General features: G+C 48.8%; 1 non-coding gene across 1 annotated transcript; it reads right to left on the reverse strand.

Annotated features, from left to right (window-relative positions):
- Window positions 1–11,542: 11,542 nt before the first annotated feature.
- On the reverse strand, window positions 11,543–11,687 carry LOC117310953 (small Cajal body-specific RNA 20). Its single transcript, XR_004524961.1, has one exon.
- Window positions 11,688–17,748: the final 6,061 nt, after the last annotated feature.

The raw sequence follows: 17,748 nt of genomic DNA on the forward strand, positions 1-17,748 counted from the left end.
ATCTGTTCACTTCTCTCCATCGCCACTACCCTGGACCAACACACCATCACCTCTGGCCTTGCCTACTGAACAGCCTCCTAGGACTGAATCCCAGCTCTGCCACATTCCAGCTGTGCCATCTTGGGCAAGTCTCATCACTTCTCTGAGCTTCAGTTTTTTCACCAGTTGTAAGTGGGGATAATAACAGTGGCTACCACATTCACAAGGGGTTGTGAAGATTCAATGACAGTATGTAGGAAAACCCTTTAAAACAAGTGCTTAACACACAGTAAGCACAATGTAAATGATAGCTTTTTTAAATTTTAGCCGCATTCACAGGTACTCAGCAACCCATTCATTCTCCACACAGAAGCTTGCTTTAGGGAACAATTCTGCCTCAGGCACAAACTTCAGGGGTAACTAAAAATTCAGTAATCGGGCTTCCCTGGTGGCGCAGGGGTTAAGGAATCCACCTGCCGATGCAGGGGACACGGGTCCGAGCCCTGGTCCGGGAAGATCCCGCATGCCGCGGGGCAACTAAGCCCGTGTGCCACCACTACCGAGACTGCGCTCTAGAGCCCGCGAGCCACAACTACTGAGCCCACGTGCCACAACTACTATACGGAAAGCCCACCCGCCTAGAGCCCGCGCTCTGCAACAAGAGAAGCCACCACAATGCGCGCACCGCAATTTTAGGGTAGCCCCGCTCCGCCGCAACTAGAGAAAGCCCGCGCCCAGAGCCCGAGAGCAGCAACAAAGACCCAATGCAGCCATAAATAAATAAATTGATTTATTTTAAAAATTAGTAATCAAGATAAAGGATGTTTTAGGGCTTCCCTGGTGGCGCAGTGGTTGACAGTCCGCCTGCCGATGCGGGGGACACGGGTTCGTGCCCCGGTCCCGGGAACATCCCACATGCCTGCGGAGAGGCTGAGCCCGTGAGCCATGGCCGCTGAGCCTGCCCGTGAGCCATGGCCGCTGAGCCTGCACGTCCGGAGCCTGTGCTCCGCAACCGGAAAGGCCACAACAGTGAGAGGTCCGTGCACCGCAAAAAAAAAAAAAAAGAAAAAAAAAGAAAAGATAAAGGATGTTTTCATGTAGTGTTTAAACTAATGCAAATATAATCCATGAATAACTGATGATCAAAATTTCAGATAAAAGTAGATTCCAACTCTGCAATTTGCTCCACCACGTCTCGGGCGACTCATATTTATGTGAACCGGCGGCCCACAAAGCTCCCCAACGTGACTTACTCAAACACCGCACGGAAATATCGACCTCGATTCCCGCCAGGCAGAGTCCCCGCCCCCGTCCTAGGCCTCGAGTGTGCCGGAAGGGCGGGCCGCCGCCAGGCCCCGGGGCTTTCAGATCCGGAGCCTAGGAGAGGGACTCGCGAGAGAGCGCCGCCCACCACCCGCGCGGCAAGCCCGCGCCACCCGAGACGCCTGCTTACCGCATGAGCGCGGTGGGGTACTGAGTGTGCTTGAAAACGCTCTCCAGGTCCTGTACCTGCACCTGCGTGAACCTGGCGCGGGGGCCCCGCCGCTGCCCGTCTGCGGTCTCGGGACCCTCGACGGCGGCCCGCGGGGGCTGCTCCTCGCCGCCCTGCTCTCCGCCTTCGCCGCCGCCCGCCTCGGCCTCGGCCTCGGCCTCGGCCTCGGCCTCGCGGCTTTCGCCGTCCGCGGGGCCGGCGGCTCCGACGCTGACCTCGCAGCCTTCCTTTCCTTCTCCTTCGTCTCCCGCCTCTTTCCCTTCCGCGGCTGCTCCCTGCTCCGGTTCGGACTGAGCCTTCTGCTCCTCTCCCCCCCTCTCCGGGAGGCGACATCTCCGTGGGCTTCACCTCTGCAAGGGAGGAAACCCAAAGAGAAAGATCAGGCCGTCGAGTGAGCCCGGCTCTGGGGAGGGCCTGCGTCCGAGGGGGGGGTCCTGCCGTTCGCCCCGCCCTGGGAAAGTACCTTTCCTGGAATCCGTTAAAGCGAGTGCCCCACCCGCCACTGACCTTTCGCTTCTTCCCGCTCCTCTTCGACCCCCAGCTTGAAGAAGCGGGCAATGGCTGCATCCGTGACGTCATAGGCATCGTGGCTGCTCTGCGGCTGACGCTCCATGTCCCGACTGCTGTCGAGGAGGCTGTGAGCTTCAGCAGAGGCTGCTCCGGATCTCCTGAGACCCCCGGCCTCACGACTCAAGGCTAGAGCGGTGGCCCACGCATCTGGCACGTTAAGGCTCCTCTGGCGGCTGGTCCGGTTTCAGAGATTCTGGATATGACGCCCCGCTGTGGGTTTACCACAGCCTGCTGGGGGTTGGGTTAGCTGATGTGCGCATGCGGCAGGGCGTCGGCCGTCTAGGGACCGTCTAAGGGGGCGCGGGCAGGGCGCAGAGGATGTTGCGCGCCGCCCAGGCGCTGGTAGGGAGCATGCGTTGAGAGCAGAATTCCGGGTGGCAGGTTGCAAACCTAGCTGACTAAGTACTCCGCACTTGGTCGGGCGCCTTCCCAGATCAAGGGGCTGTGCCCGTTTTGTGGAGGGTAAGAGAGAGACCTCACCCAAGCTCCATAGACCTTGGAGAAGCGTTTGGGGACTATCTCTTGACCGAGCCCTCCATATCCGGCAGCCAGTACCAAGAAGGGAACAGTAATCAAAGTAATACGGTCGCCCTCGGTATCCGCGGGGGATTGGTTTCCAGGACCCGCCGCGGATACCAAAATCGGCGGATGCTCGAGTCCCAGAGTCGGCCCTCCGCATCTGCTGATGCGAAACCCATGGCTATGGAGGGCCGCCTGTATATTTATTGAAATTTTTTTAAAAAACACCAAAAACCTGTGTTTAAGTGGACTTGCAAGTTCAAAAGCCGTGTATTTGAAGGGTCGACCGTATTATTAGCTAGGAGTTTGCTTGCTCTGAATTTTTGCAATGAGGTTGAAGTCAGAGTCCGCCATACTCCCCGGGTCTCCAGGAGCAGGAGTTCAGGGCTGGGTTTTCTGAGCATGCCTGGTGCTCAGATGCACTATGCAAACAAAACAAAAGAAAGCGAAAGCCAGCGCCCCCCCCCCCCCCCGATTAGCCTATAGATTTTTAGTAATGAATCAACATCAGATTGCAGGTGTAGAAACCTGCACAGTGTTTTCAAGCACTCAAGAATGCTTGCCGGGTACAGATTTCCTGCCTTTTTTCTTTTTCTTTTTTTGGTCCTTGTTGCAGCTCTGGACTATGCTACATCTTTGTGCACAGCTCCTAAGCTCCTATTGCTTCTGGCTGTAGATCCTCTACAAAAGCATACATGTCCCTTGTGGTGGGCCCCTGTGGACATGGGTAAATTTACCCGCTTTCTTGCCGCTGCCTATCCCCCCATCTCATCTCCTCACGTTTTCTCGAAATATTCTCCTGAGCCCTTGCTGAGGAGTAAATAAATTTTATTTATTGTCAAATAAAAGAGGGCCAGGCCAGATTTACAGCTCTATGGTTTTTCCTTGGAGAAGTGTTTTTATAGATGCCCCAAGACTTAATATCCTAAATATTGAAAATAGCTTATAATAATGGGCCCTATACTTGACAATGTACTTGATTTAGCCTGTGTTTCCTTGGACAACCATTTTCATCAACCCCATCGGGGATCAGAAGCCAAATCATTTTTGTGGGCTCCTAAACATATCATGGGACCTAGTCCCCTCACCTACAGTGCCTAAGGGATAAGTGCCCCTGCCTCACGTCTGTGGAGGGTGGTCCAGAAACTAAAAAGTTTTGTTGACCAATTCTCTTTCAAAAACTGGTAAGACATGGCAATATGAGTACCTCCTCCTGATTTTAACCAAGACATTTCCTCCTCAGGTTGGCCCTTGGTGAGTTCGGCAGGCCTGTCCCTCTCTTGGCTGGATACCCTGTACACAATTTTGTTCCATATCAGTTATCACATGCGAGACCTATGAGGGTTTTTATCATGATTTGCATTAGACAAGCTAGGAGGTCTGTGACAGCTCAGGAGGTGTGTCCTTCCACATCTCAGATTTCCACAGTGAATTTGTGTTTTCTCAACTTTAGTCACCCATGTGACCCTTGACAAATGTTGCCCTACCTTGGCATCAGTCATGGTCGTATTTATTTAAAAGTTTTACCTTGACTTCACACTTTGAAAACCTAAATACTGAACGGAGCTTCATCCTAAGCAGTAACAGCCATGAATCGTAGTCGATGTAGCGGATTTATGGGAGCAGGGGCCCTGGAGCCAGATTGCTGGCATCTAAATCCTGGCTTCGCTCAACGCTTGCTAGCTGTCTAAACTGTTAGGTTGCTTATTTCTCACTTAGTCGTGGTTTCCACATCTGTAAAATGAGGCTAGCAATAGTAACTACCTCACCAGGTATCGTGAGGATTAACTGAGATGGTGAAAACACAGTGTTACCAACGGCCATACCATGCTGTCTCACATTTCCAATTTCATCAATTTTGTGGTTTATTTATTCACAAAGGTCCATGAGAGAAGAAAGATGATGGCTATTCTCTGGCAGTTGGCAATGAGGACAGAAAGTTTCTTGTGAATATGTCGCTGCCATGTTTTTGTGTCCCTATACAGGCTTCAGTCAGGAATCCTCTGTTGGCTGCTCTGTTTACAAGGCCCTGCCTCAGGCAGTGTGAAAATTCTGGAGACAGAGTGCCCAGCCCCACCGCCACTAACTTGCTGTGTGGCCAGAGCTAAATTAGCTGACCTCTCTGTGCCTCAGGTGCCACATCTGTAGGATGGGGATCATGATGGTACCTGCTGTACCGTGTTGTGAAATTTACATGAAGGAATACAAATAAGGCCCATGCTGAGGGCTCAGATAACTTTAGCTGATGCTAGAGTTAAGGGGTCGGGACTGACTGCGGTCATTCTGCACAGGGGCCTGCACTGTGACTGAGGATGCTGGACACGGAGTGTCGCCCCTGCCCCTGAGTGGATATGAGAGTCTGTGGAGTGGCACAGAGCTGTGCTTGCTCAGGCTGGTGACACCATGTGGGTACTCACTGTGCACCAGGGCCTGGCTAACCGATCTTATAGCCGTCCCCTGAGGAGGGGGCCATCACTCTCTTTAGTTCCTAAGGGAAGAAGTGGAGGCTCGGAGAGGTCCAGTGACTTCCCTAAGGTTACATAGGTCAGTGGAAGAGGGCCAGGATTCAAACCGTTGAAGAGACTTTGTTCTTAGCAGCCCGTGGTAGAAGCAGATTTGGCTTTTTTTGCAGGGTGGTGGGGTTTCCCTTACACCTCACAGAGTGAGTCAAATTTTGGTAAATGCTAAGCAGGCTGTGCATGGAACTTCAGTTCAGGGAGGTAGTATGAGCAGCCCCAGGAGTGATCAAGTGTAAAGCTTGGCTTAGGGAACACCAACCCAAACAGGATGGCCAGGAGAATGAATGCATATGAGGTGCTGACCTTGAGAGGGAGCTGGAGGGGGAGCCTGGAGACAACTCTGTACTGGGTGGGAACTGAAGTTTTAAAAGTTAGGTTGGGGTCCAATTTATGGAAGGAGTTAGAATGTCTGCATTTGGGATCATGGAAAACTGTAAGAGTTTTGTGCCGGGGGAGTGCCTTAATGAAAGCAGTGTTTTAGGATGTGTTTATAGGAAGGGAATCTCTAGGCTGGCTCTTGGTTCAGTTCATTGCAGTTACTGGGCCTGCGGAACAAGGTACAGATCCGGAGGGCTTACTTGGAGGCCACAGCTGGCTGTCAGCGGGATTGGGAGTCCCCTTGAATTTGAATGTAAAGTTCCGTGTGTATGGTGGCATTAGAATAGTGTGTGCACTTTTCATCAGAAAAGTGGGACACAATGCCCCTAACCACCCCCTCCCACCCAAAATAATAAGAAGAATAAATAATAACTAATGATAATAATCGGAAAGACCAAGGAATTGAGTAACGGAAGCAGTCTCTGGAGTTGCAGCATATGCATCTGGTTTTAGGGCACTTCTACTTTCCTGCTCATAGCAAGAGCTTTGGCCCTGAATTCTCACTACACGACACTGACAAGCCTTAGTGTCCCTGAGCCTTAGTTTCCCAAACTATAAACAACTATTACTCTTACTACTACTATTTGCTAAAATAAAGATAATCATCTCACGGAATTCTTATGAAGTCAGAATGAAGTATGGAAAGATACTCTATTAACTTTAATTGTGTATAAACATAAGGGGTGATTTATGTAGTGGTTTATTTTTATTGAAGTATAGTTGAATTATAATGCTTTGTTGATTACTGCTGTACAGCAGAGTGACTCAGTTATACATATATATATATATATATATATACATATATACACACATTCTTTTCCATTATGGTTTATCATAGGATATTGAATATAGTTCCCTGTGCTATACAGTAGGACCTTGTTGTTTATCCATTTTATATATACTAGCTTGCATCTGCTAATCCCAAACTCCCAATCCATCCCTGTCCCACCCCACCTTCCCCCTTGGCAGCCACCAGTCTTTTTTTTTTTTAATGTTTAATTTTATTTATTTTTGGCTGAGTTGGGTTTTCGTTGCTGCACACGGGCTTTCTCCAGTTGCCGCGAGCGGGGGCTACTCTTCGTTGTGGTGCACGGGCTTCTCACTGCGGTGGATTTTCTTGTTGCGGAGCATGGGCTCTAGGCATGCGGGCTTCAGTAGTTGTGGCACGCGGGCTCTAGAGCGCAGGCTCGGTAGTTGTGGTGCACGGGCTTAGTTGCTCCAGGGCATGTGGGATCTTCCTGGACCAGGGGTCACACCCGTGTCCCCTGCATTGGCAGGCAGATTCTCAACCACTGTGCCACCAGGGAAGTCCCACCAGTCTATTGTGTATGTCCCTGATTCTGTTTCTGTTTGATAGATAAGTTCATTTGTGTCATATTTTAGATTCCACATATGAGTGATATCATATGGTATTTGTCTCTCTGACTTACTTCACTTAGGATGATAATCTCTAGTTGCATTGTAATTGTTACTTGTGATAGGGGTTTTACTCATTTCTTTTGAAAAACACGTTTTATCATGAAAACATTCAAATATACACAACAATGGCAAGAGTACTGGAAGGGACTCCCATAAAAAGCATCACCCAGCTTCAGCATTTATCACGATCTTACCAAACTGTTTCATCTATCTTCTTTCCTTGCTCCCTCCCTCCCTGCTTCCCTCCCTCCCTTCTTCCCTCCCTTCCTTCTTTCTGTCCTTCTCTCTTCCTCCCCTCCCCACTCACTCTCCTCTTCTTGCTGTGCTGATTTAAAAGAAACTCAAGGCAACTTGTGTTTTCATCCCTGTATCTTTATGTGTCTCTGCACTTTCTAAAAAATACAGTCTTTTTTCCTACATAACCAGAGTGCCATCCAGGCGCCTGAATGGTAATAATAATCCCTTGGCGCCATCACCCAGTCGCTTGTATTCTGAATTCCCTGATTGCCTCAAAAATGACTTCTTACAGTTGGTTTCTTTAGGATATAAGTTTTTCTGTGTCTACGCTGATAAAATAAAAGGAAAACTTGAGGGGGTGGGCATTTGCATATCTAATCCCAGCCTTAGAAAGCGGAGCAGGAAATTAAAGACAGCCCTGGATATATACTACTGCTGGTGGTTGTATGTGGCAATAAAAGTGATTCAGTGTTTGCATTCACTGCCCTATCTCAGGACAGCATGGACCCTTTGGGTTTGTTCCAAATCATTTGCAGACTAAATCCCAGTCTAGACACTGGGACAGTGCATCCCTTTGCTGTAACCAGGCATTAAGGGTAAAATTGCATGATTTTCCTTTAAATTCTGCCAGAGATATTAGGCCATTATGAGCAGCAAGCTTGTAGAACCACCGCTGTTCGTGGCTCCATGTGGTGAAGCATGAACCAGGCGTCTCGCTAAGGATGTCTTTACCTTAGGCAGCCTGGGCTCAAGCCTCAAGGGCTGCTCCCTGCAGCCACATTCTCTGCGGGCATCCTTCAGAGGGAAACCTTACGTGACATTCTTGAGCCTTGCTAGGACTGGGAAAAGCTATTTGCTTTTTTAGTTATTTCTTTTTATTTTTTTGGCTGCATTGGGTCTTCGTTGCTTCGTGCGGGCTTTGTCTAGTTGTGGCGAGCAGGGGCTACCTTTCGTTGCAGTGCGCGGGCTTCTCATTGCGGTGGCTTCTCTTGTTGCGGAGCATGGGCTGTAGGCGCGCAGGCATCAGTAGTTGTGGCACGCGGGCTCAGTACTTGTGGCTCGCCGGCTCTAGAGCGCAGGCTCAGTCGTTGTGGCGCAGGGGCTTATTTTCTCCGCGGCACGTGGGATCTTCCTGGACCAGGGCTTGAACCCGTGACCCCTGCACTGGCAGGCAGATTCTTAACCACCGTGCCACCAGGGAAGCCCAAGCTATTTCCTTTTAGTCTACTCGATGGTAAAAGAAATGCAATGTGCTAATTCCTGTCAACTTTCAGATTTTTCAAGTTCTAGCTCAATCCCCATCTCTTGGAGGAAGCCACAGTACTGTCATCTTCTGAGCTCTTACTGCTCTTGAAATGGGACCAATTCATTGGATCCCTATCACACATTGCTTGCATTGCGAGTCAGTCTTAAATGTATGGAAGCATGAACGGTGTATGTATGTGTGTGTGTGTGTCCATGGGTGAATGTAATACGTAGGTATACGTATGTGTATTTTGTGACTTCTCAGTTACGGTGTAATCTGGCACTTGACACACTTCTTAGCATTCCCCATGCAGTACCCCAGAGCAGTGCTGTGTACGTAGCAGGCATTCAGTAAGGACTTGTTGATTGCTTGAAAGTGAATATAGAAGAAGGGTGGATGGCCTTGACTAAGGCCACTGAGCCTGGGGACTTTTACTAGCTGAGCTTGTCCAGTGTTGGCTCCATTCTCCTATTTTCCTCCCAGCCCATCTGGCAGTCCTGAGCGACAGACTCTGAGGTAGCAAAGATCTTCCCAGAAAGGCTCTAGCACTTAGCTGGTGGCCTTCCATGGGGGTGGAGAAACAGATCAGCAACGTGCTCTCCTCTGTGTCTGAAGCACTGTGTGTGGAGCTGCCCTGGAAGTCTGAATTGCAAAGGCTCTTCTCTCCTGTTTCTCTCTCCTTCTTCATAGTTATCATCCTTTTCCTCCCTATCATTAGTGTGTGTATGTGTCTGTGTGTGTGTATAATTTTTTAATTCATTGTCCATGTACTATAAATGAGGGCCAAAGAAAGACATAAGCAAGTCATGGAGAGAAAGAAAATACATGAGTTAAAGTCACATATATTCTGGAACAAGACAAATGCCACAGGTGAGTAACAAAGCAATAATATGGGAGTTCAAAGAAGGTAGATGTTACTTTCAATACAAACCTGGAAGCATACTTGAAGAAGTGGACTTAAAGATGACTCAGGTGTGCGTGGGAGTTCTTCTTTGCCTTCCCCAAAGAAACACTCAAGAACAAAAGTAACAGATTATCATTGTAATTTACATGGAGATGATGAAGAAAGCAAAACTAAAACAAATTAAACTGAACTATAACCTTGTCTAACATGCAAGGGTGATAATGAAAACTACCTTTTCAGTTTCTTATCCTATAATTTCTTTTACAAGTACTATATTCCACATACTGTAGATAGTGTGCAGAGTCCTGCTCTTTGTGTAATTTGAATTCATGCTAGATTATCTTGGCACTCAAAGGTTTAATTTCTAGGACACCAAAACTTCACAGACAGTAACTATACCCACCACTTAGCTCAATAGCTGATGGCGTGCAGGGGCAAAGCCTTTGTAGCCTGGTTTCCCAGGCCCTGGGCAGCAATTACATAAATGTTGATGCAAATGAATATGAAGAAGGCATACAGACAATGAACTTAAAATGTTTGTACACCTTTTAAGGACCTATTCTTTTCTCTTTTTTTGCCTTGTACACTTTTTTTAACGTTTTTATTGGAGTATAATTGCTTTACAATGGTGTGTTAGTTTCTGCTTTATGACGAAGCGAATCAGTTATACGTATACATATATCCCCATATCTCCTCCCTCTCGCATCTCCCTCCCTCCCACCCTCCCTACCCCACCCCTCCAGGCGGTCACAAAGCACCCAGCTGATCTCCGTGTGCTATGCGGCTGCTTCGCACTAGCTATCTATTTTACATTTGGTAGTGTGTATATGTCCATGCCACTCTCTCGCTTGGTCCCAGCTTACCCTTCCCCCTCCCCGTATCCTCAAGTCCATTCTCTAGTAGGTCTGCATCTTTAGTCCCGTAAGAACCTATTCTTGAGGAATTGACTTCATATGTGCTTGAGTAGATGGATAGAGATCCATAATCAAATATATGTATATAGGTATAGTTTACACAAAGGTGTATACATATATATACAAACAGATATACATATGTGTGTGTATATATATACATATATGTGTGTGTGTATATATATATACATATATCTATATAGCTCTTTGTTTAGACTCTACCTATATGAACTTATATATTATATGTCTCTGAATTCTACACACACACGTCCAATTCCTTCTAACACTGGCATCCTTTAGGTACCACTTCTGTGTGGAGTCACACTGAGGTTAAGTCTGAAGTGGCAATTATTCAAATTAATGCACCGAGGAGCCCAACTATATTAAATTATTTAAAACCAGGCATAAATGCTTTGCATAAGGAGTGAATATATGAATACTTAGGCATCGGAGTGAGGGGATAATTCACACTCAGCACACAACAGACGAGCAACTGATGTATGTTTCGTTACGCTGGCGCTGATGCGGAGGGGAGAGCGTAGAGTCCAAGTCTGCTCCTCCCGCAGCTGTTCTTTTGTTATCTTTTCCACAGAGAGTGGTTTCTTGCTTTCAGAACAAACTAAGATGCTCTCAGAACTTTGGTTAGCGAAGAAAATACTTTTAGGACTTTAGAATCTTTTAGAACTTTTGTAAAACACCATTTTGTCAGCGGATGAAGGAGGCACTTGGATGTCGAACACTTTCCAGAGGCGAGGGCCCGGGCTGGGTGGCACAGCTCATAGGCTTTGGGTCCCCGAGCTGTCCCACTGGAGGCAGCTCGCTGCCTAGGGCAGGGCTTGAGCTGCTGCCAGTGTGCTGAGGGGCAGGTCTGGCTTCCTTGCCCTGACGCCCGGGGTGCCCTTCTTCTCCAGCACCCACTCAGGGCTCTTCCTCGCCACCCCCGCCTCACAATCCTGCACGGGACCCTGTGCAGGAGACACAGCTGGGGGCTGAGGGCTGGAGCGGCCTGGCTGGCGCCCAGGTCAGTCCAGGCGGGGAAAACGGTGAGCTTCCCCCCAACTGAGGTGGCCTCAGAAGCCCTTGTACAACAGCCTCCGTGCCTGGACCCCGTTCCAGGTGACATCCGCTGGGAACAAGCAGTTGCGTCTAGGAGGGCAGGAGGTGAGAGGCCCCCTCACTGGCGGGTGTCTGTACAGTAGGTGGTCACTTGTTGGGGGTGCATACGTCCTTGCCTGGGGACAGCCTAGGCCAGGATCAGCCCATGAGAGCCTGGCAGTGTCCTGGGGAAGAAAGCCAGAGGCCCCGTGCCCAGTGCTGCCACGTAAGGCCCAGCCTGGTGTAGACCAAGTAGGGGCTCCCAGCAACTACAAACGTCTGAGGTAGGAAAACAAGGGTGCCCAGCTCATGGCAGCCCCGACAGGGATCCCCCAGGGCTGATCTGCGCTTCCAGCCCAAGGGCTGAGGAGAAGAGGTCCCCTCCCCGCGACACACACAGCCCCATGGGAGAGAGGCCCTCTCCTGCTGGAGTTTCTAAGTGTTTGGTAAAGTAGTGGAGAGAGTGGCAGCCCTAAATCCTCATTTTCTGGAATTCTTTGCTATGCCAGCCTGAAAGCGTTGCTAACATAGTAGGTTTTGCATTATAGTGCAGGTGGGAGGGCGAGTTGCAACCTTTGACATATGTCTAAAGAACAAAACAAACTAAAACAACAATTTCAAACAAAGTTCCACCGACCTGAGAAAGGTGGAAGTTAGGCAAGAGTTATACAGAGTGGAACGTACGCCGTGAGGATTCCTCACACGTTCAAAGTTTTGAGACTACCGAATGCATTCGTGAATAGTCTCTTGAGGAATTTCTGACACCTGAGGCTTTTCTTCCTTTTCGTGGTACTGTTACGAAGAGATGGGGTGTGTGGAATTTGTTGGCAGTGGAGGATGACTCTTAGTTCAGGCAGGATTCTTACCTGTGGTAAGGTGAAATACATATGCTCTTCCAGTGATGACTAGTTTGTGAGTCAAAGGATCAGGAGTGATTATTTGAGACTATAGAAAAGCCTAAGTTAAATCCAAGGAGTATTTGTGGGGGGAAAGAAGAAGAAAAGAAAGAAAGAGAGAAACAGAAGAATCAGGACGGGTTCACTAGCTTTGCTGCAGAGAGTGTGTGTGAGGGCAGTGATGGACACGGGCTGCAGAGCTGGTGGTGGGGTCTGGAAAGCAGTGCTGGCGGCCTAAGGCCACGGGCTGGGCTCACAGTCAGGTCTGGCCAGGGCTTGGGAGGCGCAGGCCTCTGCTTTCTCAAACAGGCAAAGCAAGCTCAGAGGAAAAGAGAAACTGAAGTTTTGGTGGCTTGCTTCTCCTGGGTTTACGTAGTGGTCTCTTAATGGAGTTCTGAAGGGAAAAGGAGCAAGAAGAAACAAATGAAGAAGACGGGAGAATGTTTTCATCTATTTCCAAACTCTACAGCATGAGCGTCCCAAAGAAACATTTAATGGACACCCTCCCTTGGTCTGCAAGGACAGTAGGAGCTGTTTTATGAAACCAGTATTGGAAATATGGAAGTAGTGTCAGCCTGAACCTCACATAGCCAGCTTTGCACATTGCCTATATTTATGCAGATTTGACCATTGGTACACTCGAACCCCCCAAAATGAGCTCTATTACACTGGCTTTTCTCGACTACATATTCATGCAGCAGAAGGACCCAAATACTAAGATGGGAGAGGGAAGATGGGGCGACAGAGAGAGGAGGCCCTTGGTCTCATGTAAAATTTGCCGAGTGGAAACATCCAAAAATACTAAATATGGCACAATTCCATTAACTGAGATGCTGAGGGAGCAGTGGAGTCCACAGGACAGGTTTTACTTTCAGTTGTTAATAGTTGGCAGATATTTAGGGGGGAGCCGTTTTGTGACCCCTCACTCACGTGGTTGTCGGCTGTCTTCCTAAAATGCAGGTTGCACCCTCTTGACTTAAGCATGAGGGACAGGATGGGGATCTCCTGGTTGATTAGCAGCTCCTAGAGGGCGCAACCTTGCTGGGCACCAGAGGCTCTGCTCCAAGGCCCTGCAACTGTAGCCAGAGCGGAGTGAGCTGACCTGGTCCTGAGCCCAGGAAGGTTTGGAGGGTGGGGCAGGTTGGAGAGTGCAGAATTGACAGAGGTGACAATGGTATGCCTCTTTTCCCCCAAACTCTTGTCTGGGCAAAGATTTTAAGAGTTTTAGTAAATTTGGGCTGAGTTCGTCTAAGCATTCGTTACCCCTATAGTCTAATATTAAGGCAGTGTCCAGGGCTTCAGTTCCGCCGGTGTCCAGCAAGACAAGCCACAAAGTCCCTGGGCCCCCCATGACCAAACCTCCCTCACAATACCATCTCCTTCTTTATAACCATCCCAAGGCTCCAGAGGATGAATGACCCTTTTTAGTCATCCTTGGGGAAAGCTTTTGTTTAAAAATCCAACCCACTCCTATTGATTATTTACTGTAACCAAAGATGGGTTTTTCAAAATGGGGACCGTTCCCCTCAGTATGATTTTAAAAGGCACCCACTTTTTCCTATGCTCAACTTCCCCCATAACTAAGGTGACACCTGCCCAATGAGTAGGGATTAGTGGCAGCTGGAGCTGACGGTCAGTTGTCAGGACGCAGACCTCCCAGGCACAGTAATAACAGCAGTGACAGAGTGCAGTTGGTCAGCTCCACCTGCGTGTAAGAGTGGGGGAAATAATAGAAAAGGTGGGAGGGGAGAGACAAAGCCATATGCCAATCCAGAGCCTGGCACATAGTCGGTGCTCGCTCTTGCGGGGGAGGGCGGCTGAAGGGAGCGCCTTCAGCTACATATCCTAAGATACTTTAGCAAGAAGGAAATAGCTTCTCCTGATGCACTTTCAAATCTTCAAGGCACCGAGAGCTCCCTGCTGCAATTTTTCATGTCTGACATGAAATGCTCAATATACTAATCAATCCCTTCTTCTCTCTGCTTGAAGGTTTGGTTTAGGAGTAGAAGGGCCAAGTGTCGGAGACATCAGAGGGCAGTAATGCTCAGAAACGTGCCCCACGTGCCCCCGGTCCTCCCTGCTGTCGTCAGCGTGTGTCGACCCTGCAGTGCCATTCTGCTTCAGGAGCTGGATTGGGTCCACGTTTTTCTGGAGCAAGTGCCGCTGGAGCTGCCTCTGCTGCCCATGCCGCCCATGCCACCCAACCTGCCCGTGCCACCCATGCCGCCCATGCCGCCCGTCCCACCCATGCCCCCCATGCCACCCAACCTGCCCGTGCCACCTGAGCCACCCGTGCCACCCATGCCGCCCGTGCCACCTAACCTGCCCGTGCCACCCGTGCCACCTGAGCCACCTGTGCCACCCTTGCCACCCTTTCCTCCTATGCTGTTGCCACCTCCGCCCTGTCATCTTCCACACGTGCTTCACTGTTGGTGCCCTCATGTGGCATCGCGTCGTTCCTTTCCATTGGAGATCCTTCAGCTGCCCCGACTTTCTATTGAATTGTGTCTGTGACGGTTTTTTCCAAAGGGCCTTTGAGCCAGTTTCAAATTCTGCATACCTCACCACCAAGAACAGTTCCCCAAATGCCTGCCAAGTATATTAAATAGAAGTAGAGGCCTTGACCCACTGTTTTAGGGCATGTTTTGTATTTTCAATAAAGTTGTGAGTTCTCTGCATATTTGTTCTCTGTGTCACATGGGGTTAGTAAATTTGATGGAAATGGCTAAGCCAACTCCATTCAGACCGAATGCCCAGGAGGCCTCCTTTCATGCAGTAACAGCCCTGAGTCACCATCATAGGCCATGCACATCTCAGAAGTTTGCCAGGTGCCCGTGAGGGGTTTACACAGACCCACCTGTTCTCTTCCACCCTCTCCCCCAGCACCCATGCTCCCCGCACGCTGCCCCATTGGGACCACCTAGATGTGCAAGACGGGTGGTGTGAGTCTCGAATGGGAGAACAGTGTGTTTCAAAGCAGGCCTGAGGCCCATTCATGGTGACCAGCTCAGGTACAAGGAGGACTCCAAGGGACACTTCTGCAGTGACTACTCATAGGGCTCTATGGAGGAGAGGGAGCGGGGCACCGTCGGCTTCTCTCCCAGTTCTGTTCACCGCCTTCCCTGTTGTGGAGGGCACCTGGGGACAGAAACCACGCTAGCGGAGGGGGAGGGGCCTACCTCTGCGAAGGTAACACAAGAGGAGACTGTCCAGGCCCACATGGGGCTCTTCTCACCCCCTCTCCCCCACCCCAAGATGCGGAAAGCATATCATAGCTCCTTCCGCAGCTCAGAGCTGACGGATGATGTGGCCTTCAAGTGTATTTTGTCACCTTCAACATCCTTGGGAGAACCCTGGTTCCAGCTAATTCAACACTGTAAGGGAGCCTCTTGGGTGAGTGTTGCCTGAAGCCAGGAGGTGGTGGTCCCTGAGCACTGATCCAGGATAATCACTTTATTTAAAAGAAGCAGGTAGGGCTTCCCTGGTGACGCAGTGGTTAAGAGTCTGCCTGCGGGAAGATCCCACATGCCGCGGAGCAACTAAGCCCGTGCGCCACAACTACTGAGCCTGTGTGCCACAACTACTGAAGGCCGCACACCTAGAGCCCGTGCTCCACCACAAGAGCAGCCACTGCAATGAGAAGCGCCGCAACTACAGAAAGCCCGTGCGAGCCACAAAGACCCAACACAGCCAATAATAAAATAAATTCATTTTAAAAATAAAAATAAATAAAAGCAGGTATGGGAACATATGTATATGAAAAAAGGATTCACTTTGTTATGAAGCAGAAACTAACACACCATTGTAAAGCAATTATACTCCAATAAAGATGTTCAAAAAAAGGAAATAAATAAATAAAATGAAAGCAACAGGCACACCTTACCTTTGTTCATGGGGCTTCTTCCAATGGAACTGCCAGGTAGAAAACACACACGCACACACACACATACTACACAGGTGTGCACCCTATAGCACATGTCTGTGACAGAAGCACAGACATACCCGGAAAATACCCGGAACACAAGCAGAACTGGCTTGTGTTGTTAAAATAACCCTTCTGAAACGTATCTAGTGGCCTGTTGTCCTTGCCTTCGGTTTTTTCAGGTTCGATGCTGGGAAAGAACGTGTGTCCTTGTCCACCCTGGTCTTGGGGACGGGGAGGGGCTCATGCGGAACTGAAGCCGTGTCCATGCTGCATCGCCAGTTTATTTACACAGGCACACACAACGCTTCTTGTTGGTAGGACGACCCCAGCCTGAGGAAGAGTTTTGCTGATGGACCAAAAACCGTTTCCACGGCTAGTCAGGTTTGGGCGGTAGCACTGCAGAGGGTTCTTGGAACCTGGACACCTGAGATCTTCTCTGAGATCGGAATCGCCTCCTTCTTACGCAGTAGCGATGGTTTCAGCATCGTGCCTCTGGATGGAGAAAACACAGCCTTTCTTTGCGGTTCCCCAAGCCCAGCAAAGCCGCAGGCTCCACGCTTAGCCACCACTCTCGCTCCCATTCTAACCTCAGTCCCGAGACCTGAATGGCCTCAGCCATCAGCTGTCGAGGCTTCAGCCCAGGCTCCCGAAACCAATCCTACAGCTCCTGCTCAAGGTGTCACTCTCAAGAGCTGTCCTGGGCACCATCTTCCCTCGTGACTCCAGGACACTTCTGTGCAAATGGCAAGTTTTGAAACTGCCTCTTGGTACGTTCCTTGATGGAGGTCTTGCTATTCTTTTCCTTTGTGCATTTTAATAGTCAGATGCTAGAGGGAAACGGGCTGTTTTCATTTATTTCTTTTATTTGGGTGGGATAATGACACCTTTATTTTGGATTACCTCGTAAAGAAATGTAGCATTTCCTTCCTCCCCCCAGTTTTATTGAGATAGAATTGACATACAACACTAAAAGTTTAAGGTGTACAGTATAATGATTTGACTTACATACATCATGAGATTATTTGCACAAGTTTAGTGAACATCCATCATCTCATATAGATACATAAATAAATAGAAAAAAAATTTTGTGTGTGATGAGAACTCTCAGGATTTACTCTCTTAACTTTCATATGTAACATACAGTTGTGTTAATTATATTTATCGTGTTGGATAGGTACCTTTGAGCTAATGGGTCCCGGTCTGCTGTGAAGAAGTAAACAATATAGAAGCAATATACAGAGTTTATCTTTGGCTCACTTGTATTACACCATAAAGAATCATGTAACATTATGCTCTATCTAGAAATAGATTATAGCTAGTTAGGAGAAATGATAGTATCATTTTAATTCCTAACAGTAACCATGTGTTATAGGTACTTGTGTGATGATTAAATCATGAGTACAAGCAGCCACCTGCCCAAATCTGTTTTGGCTCCTTACAAAGTGATAGCTTAGATTTGTTTGTGGCCCACTATCTACAAAGTGTATTTGAGAAGCTGAATTAGCTTTTTTTTATTACATAATTAATTCATCAGTACATCTTATTTCAAAAGTTTGATAATACACAGAAAAACCCCAAAGTTCCACTTCTCCAAACCCCAACACCCAGAACAGGCAGAGGCAAGCCTGCAATCCTACCCTTGGTTTTCTGCTCCCCTA

Source organism: Tursiops truncatus, unplaced genomic scaffold (genome assembly GCF_011762595.2).
Source record: "Tursiops truncatus isolate mTurTru1 unplaced genomic scaffold, mTurTru1.mat.Y mat_scaffold_680_arrow_ctg1, whole genome shotgun sequence".
NCBI classification, from domain to species: Eukaryota; Metazoa; Chordata; class Mammalia; order Artiodactyla; family Delphinidae; genus Tursiops; species Tursiops truncatus.